The following is a 6000-nucleotide window of genomic DNA, read 5'->3' on the forward strand; positions in this document are numbered from 1 at the left end:
TTCCCCGAATGTAAATATTGTGTAATTATTTTGACTTTTTTGAAAATTCAGCGGTTTTGTAAGGAATGAAAACCCAGTAAATCAGTGTTTTCTATTCCAGTAAGAATGTATCTTTGGTATACATTCCATGTTTTTTTCTTATGAAACAACACATTTTACATTAATTGATTGTATTTTATTTGAAAATTAATTCCATCATTTCTTTTGCAAAGCCACAAAAATAATTCCTTAATTTATGTGTTATAAATCAGAAAAAGTCATAATTTACAAATAATTATCAAGTTCAATTTTGTGATTTTTTAAATGATTCACACTGAAATGTATACCAAAGATAGCGATTATAACCACTCTAAAAAACAAAACAAAAAACCATATACATTACCAATGATTGGAGAATTTTCATCGCTTGAAAGGGGCTGACGTGCTTTAGCCATGTGTTTTTTTGCACTGCTATTAATAACTTGTTGGGACTGATTTTTCGAAGAGTTCTTTGCAGAGTTGAGAATGATTTTCTTGAAATTGTAGCAGGTGTGTGTAGAGCTTGAGAATTGATATCTAAGGTAGAACAATTGGGGTTGAACTTGATGAGGTACCGCAATTTCTTCTATTTGATAATATTGTCTTTCTCTTTGCCCTGTCCTCACCATAACCTCCCTTCTTACTTGGTTCCATGGAGTAGGTGAATGGAGACTGATGCTTACCACCGTGCATTATATATATATATTTTGGGATGAAATTTCTAGGTCATTGCGTAATTGATTCCAAACGTATTAGCTTTTATTTGTTTCCATAAAAAAAACTAATAAAACATTAATTATGGAGTAAATTATGTCACACTAATTGTGGCTGTAACTTTTAAGGGTTTAAAATCTGAACTTATTATTTTCAAATTAAAATTAATAAAATGTTAATTATGGAGTAAATTATGTCACACTAATTGTTGCTGTAACTTTTAAAATTGTTTCCAAATTAAAATTATTAGTGAAAGATTTGAAACAACAATATTATTTTCTATAGGTATTAATTTTTCCTTAAATATTGACCTTGATTATTTCATTTTTAGTTTTTATTAAAAGATACAATTAATAGCATAGAACATATCTATTTTTAAAACGCTCTCCCGTTTTTTTTTTAATTTGAAACAAATCAAGCAGAGATCAGATTTTGACCAAAAAAATGCTTTAATTCAATTTTTATAATATATATTAAAAAAACAAAAATTTATGTCAAATCAATTTATTAAAACATAAAAATAAACACTAAATGTGTTTAACGTGACATTTTGTACCAATTTTTTTTTTTTAACTTTAACACATTGATTTTCCTGATTGAAGCTATACTTTTAAGAATTTTTCCGTTTTTTTTAAGTTGAAATAAATAAAGCACGGATCAGATTTTGAAATAAAAAATGTTTTAATTCAAGTTTTTTATAAAATAGTAAAAAAAAAGCGAAAATTTATGCCCACTAGATTTATTAAAACATAGAACTAAACCCTACATACAAAACTCATTTACTCTAATTTGCTTAATTAATTCCTTTTGTCGTGCATTGTTTCCATAAAAAAAACTAATAAAATGTTAATTATGGAATAAATTTTGTTAAACTTATTGTGGCTAAACTTGTAATGGTTTAAAATTTGAACTTAATGACTTTTAAAATTGTTTCCAAATTAATATTATTAAGGAAAATGCTAAAAGGCACGAAGGTTGTGTGTCACGATTGGGCACGAACCAATAATTTGGTTACACGTGTCAATTTTTTGAAACTCTCGTTCCTCCCCTTTTTTTTCCTGGTTTCTAACCTCCTTGATTCTGTTTTTTTTTCCCTTGCTTTTGATTTCAACCTCTCACCCAACTTTATCTTTTCCAAGCCATTCTCGTTGGCTTTGTTTTCTAATTTGGAGACTCAAAACCCTCAAATATATGCCAACCACCACCTAATCACATGTCAAAACACTACTGTCAGTGTTTATGGGCTGAGGATTTCTGTTTGGCTGTGGCTGTGCGGTAAAGTTGCGAAATGAGGGAGGTGAGATGGGGTGGTTTGGTGGCTGGTCAGTGAAAGTGATTCTGATGGTGGTTTTTGTGGTGGGTGGAGCGGCGGAGGCCGCAACTAATGGAGGAAGAAGAAAACGAAGAGAAGAAGAGGAGGAGAGAAAGCTTGGGTTCCATATCCTGATGGTAGTGATGACTTTGAAGAACACCGTGTTCCAGATTCTGATGACTCCAATTCCAATTCCAACAACAGATTCAGGAGACGACAAGGCAGGAACAACCAAGGCTGTCTTCGATGCGGCTGCGAAATTTGATCTATTGGGATTGTTCAGGAGAAGAGGAGGAGGGAGAGTTTCAGTGTCATGTATCATTTCCCCACATCGAATAGAATGGTGGATTTCAGGAAGAAGAAGAAACGGGAAATTAAAAAAAGGAATGGAGTGACAAAAGCGTTTACAATGTCCACGTCACTCGTGCCTCATCGTGCCTTCATCTGTCGTACCATATAGCGGTGCTCTATTATTAATGAAAGATTTGAAACAACAATATTATTTCCTGGTCGTATTAATTTTTCCTTAAATATTGACCTTGATTATTTCATTTTTAGTTTTTATTAAAATATACAATTAAGAGCATTTATAATTTCCTGAGTGAATATCTATTTTTAAAACACCCTCCCGTTTTTTTTTTTAAAAAAAATTTGAAACAAATCAAGCAGATATCAGATTTTGACAAAAAAATGCTTTAATTCAATTTTTATATTAAATATTAAAAAAAATGAAAATCTGAGAAAAATCAATTTATTAAAACATAGAAATAAACACTAAATGTGTTTAATGTGATATTTTGTACCAATTTATTTTTTTTAAACACTAAATGAATTTTATTTTGGAGAGGCTCATGGCTCCTTTATAACTTTTGCATTTAATAGGGGACAAAGAATCAAAATTATAGGGAAATCAGTTCGTATAATTAATTTGTGAAAGTCTCTCTGGCTGTGACACTTGTCAGCCAAAGAGAGGGGTGAGAGGAAACTCAATCTTGGAATGTCATGTGTTAATTTCTTGTAGATAATGATTTTCTTTTAATAAGTATATAGATATACTATTTTCAAAATTAAAAATTGGTAACTCCGACAAGTGTCACCCCCTCATTTTATTTATTTTTTCATAAGTTTTTCTCATACTAGGTAAATGATGTCATATTTATATTCTTTAGTAATTTAAATATTAAATAATTCCATATTTTTGAAAATAATTAATGTGTTAAAATTGCATTTAATATTTATTAATGGAATTAGAATAATTAATGAAAGTCAATTGTTACTTTTTCAAAAATAACTACTGTTTAATTTGACATTTAATGGTTTTTAATGACATTAGAATAATTAATAAAGGTCAATTGTAACTTTTATAACATTAAGATGTATGCTGACAAAGTTTTTTTTAATGATTATGTTATTTTTATTTAATAAAATAAATAAAAGTTGAGTGTAATATCTTACGTTCAAAATGATATCAGATATGCCATAAAAATTGATATCAAATAGTTTTAAATTATTTATTTAGAAATTAACTCAAAAGGTTTGTATTTTATGTTTTCGTATATACATCTAGAAGATTAAAATGGTTTTGGTATATTGATTTAACGCATAACAAATTAGAAAGAAAAAAGTGAATTATAATCAAACTAGGATTAGAAAAAAATTACTTAAATAAGGAGATATAGGTATTTAAAAAAGAAAAACGAAAGAAGAAATATGAAAATGTCTGATGTATACCAATAAAGTACTCTTATTACATCCGTCATGACGCGAGATCAATACTAGTATGGTTATTAATTCATGTGTATTACAATTCGGTACCTAGCCCTCGATGAGCGTTGGAGAATTATTTATGCTATATTAAGATACTCGTTATTAGTAGTGTAAAAGAACATTGACATTCGCTTTAAGTTAAAAAATTAACGGACTCTTGATATGAATTGTGCTAAAGCCTATTTACCTTGCATTTAACTAGTATCCAAAGGAAAACCCCACTAAAAAAAGTCAAAAGAAGTAATTATTAGTTGTTTTTGGGACACTAAAATTGATTCTGAGTATACATGACTCAAAACTAGGGTTCTGAAACTGCCATACCCAAGCCCTTTTTTGTGCAATTGCATGTGTCGGGTAAAATGAGTTCAGTGGGGTGCAAAAATACAGTTTTCATTGGTCTGCAGCTCAGCATGAGAAAAAAACAACCCCTATACTCTCCCTTTCTCATGGTCTCACGTTTGCACCGCACAAGGGAATGAGAGTCTCAAAGACTAAAATCCTAGTCTTTCTATAGCAATTCCCTTTTCCAGCCACCCCCACCAAGACTAAGCCTCCCCTTCGCCAGAAACACGCTCGCCAAGAAGACCCGAGTCTTCTTCTCTTCTCCTTCTCTCATTCTTTCATGTCATTTTCTTTCTCTGTTGAAGAAGATGAACTTTTGTTGCATGACGTATGTGATCACACTTCATACCTCAATCGCATGCTTCATTGTCATCAAGTTCAAAGACCCTTTGGTGGATGTGCTTGAAATTGTCGTCCTCGCTTCATCCTCTACCACCCTCCTCTTCAATCTCTTCATCTTCCCCTCCCTTCACCTTCGCCACCCTCATTCTCGACCCCTTCCTCCTCCCTCGCATATTGCACACATACATCATTTAAATGGACATGTACCATAGCCTTCGCCCCATACTAGATTAAATTTGTTTTTGAAAGCCACACCCCAAATGGACTTGTGAGAGTACCTGTACCACAATAACTCATACTGCACCTAGTGGTAGCATTAGTCCCATAAAGGAATGAATGAAAATGTCATGTGGGAACTTTATTCTCAATAACCAAACTGTTCGTTGCATTGAATATTAAATGTGAAAGATCACCTACTAAACTAACCCTACCAAATACAGGTACCAATCCAAATAACCGATTCTCTTGTAAGTCACTCAAGTTAAACCCAATGGAGAAACCCATCTATTGCAAGTTCGAAAACAATGTGCAACCCTAAACCCAGCCCTTTTATATCTTATTGAGTTATTCTTCTATTACAAGTTACAACCGTAAATTAATGATACCAGATTAATCACATTGTAATTTCATAATGTAATTACTCTGGATTGGTTAGTGTGTTGAATTTTCAAAATAAAATTTGATTGCAATGTCCTTTTGCGGAAGCTTGTGAAAGAGAAAAGTCGATGTGGTTATTATTACTTTGTTATGTTTGGTAGCATAGAAAAGATTGCCGTGTGGGTTCAGGAGCAGGTGATGGTGTTCTTTTGTATGGTGGTACACATGTAGTTTTCCCTCCATACCCGCCACTAACAATTAAACTTACGGGACAAACTTTTTAAAAAATGACACCATAAAGCCTCAGCTTTTAGCCACTACGTCCAACGCTATTACATTACCCAAAATTCTAACTCTGCCATCTTCTCCTTTGGCTTTTAGGCCCACAGACATGGCGGGAAATGCCTCAAGCACCTTCTTGCTCAAGCCGGGAGTAAGATCACTAATAGCGAAAAAAACTTTGCCGACACAACTACATTCACATACACTCAATTTGAACCGGTTGCCTCAAACACCTTGCTCGAGCCGAGAGTAAGATTACTATCAGCGATAAAACTTTGCAGACACAATTACATTCACGAGGACGCGACTCGACTTGAATCGGACCCGCAAGCAATAGGAAAAGGTTCAGGGGCCGTACGTACAATATTGGAATCATCAATCTCGTGCAGTTTGAGGTTCCCAAAGTGCGTCTATCTCACGACACGATAATAACCAGTTTCAAACACTTCACTTTGTGTGTGTTGTGTTTGTTCACGAAGTTCATGCCTTTCAACGGCAAAGCAAAGCAACCTCAAAAACAGTTTCATTTTGAAACCACTAACGCACCCCACTACCATAACATTCATAATAATGAAACCGAAAAATAAATAAATTCAAAATTAAATAACCTAAGAAGAAAAAAAAAG

The sequence above is a fragment of the Lotus japonicus genome, chromosome 2, assembly GCF_012489685.1.
Source record: "Lotus japonicus ecotype B-129 chromosome 2, LjGifu_v1.2".
Classification (NCBI taxonomy): Eukaryota; Viridiplantae; Streptophyta; class Magnoliopsida; order Fabales; family Fabaceae; genus Lotus; species Lotus japonicus.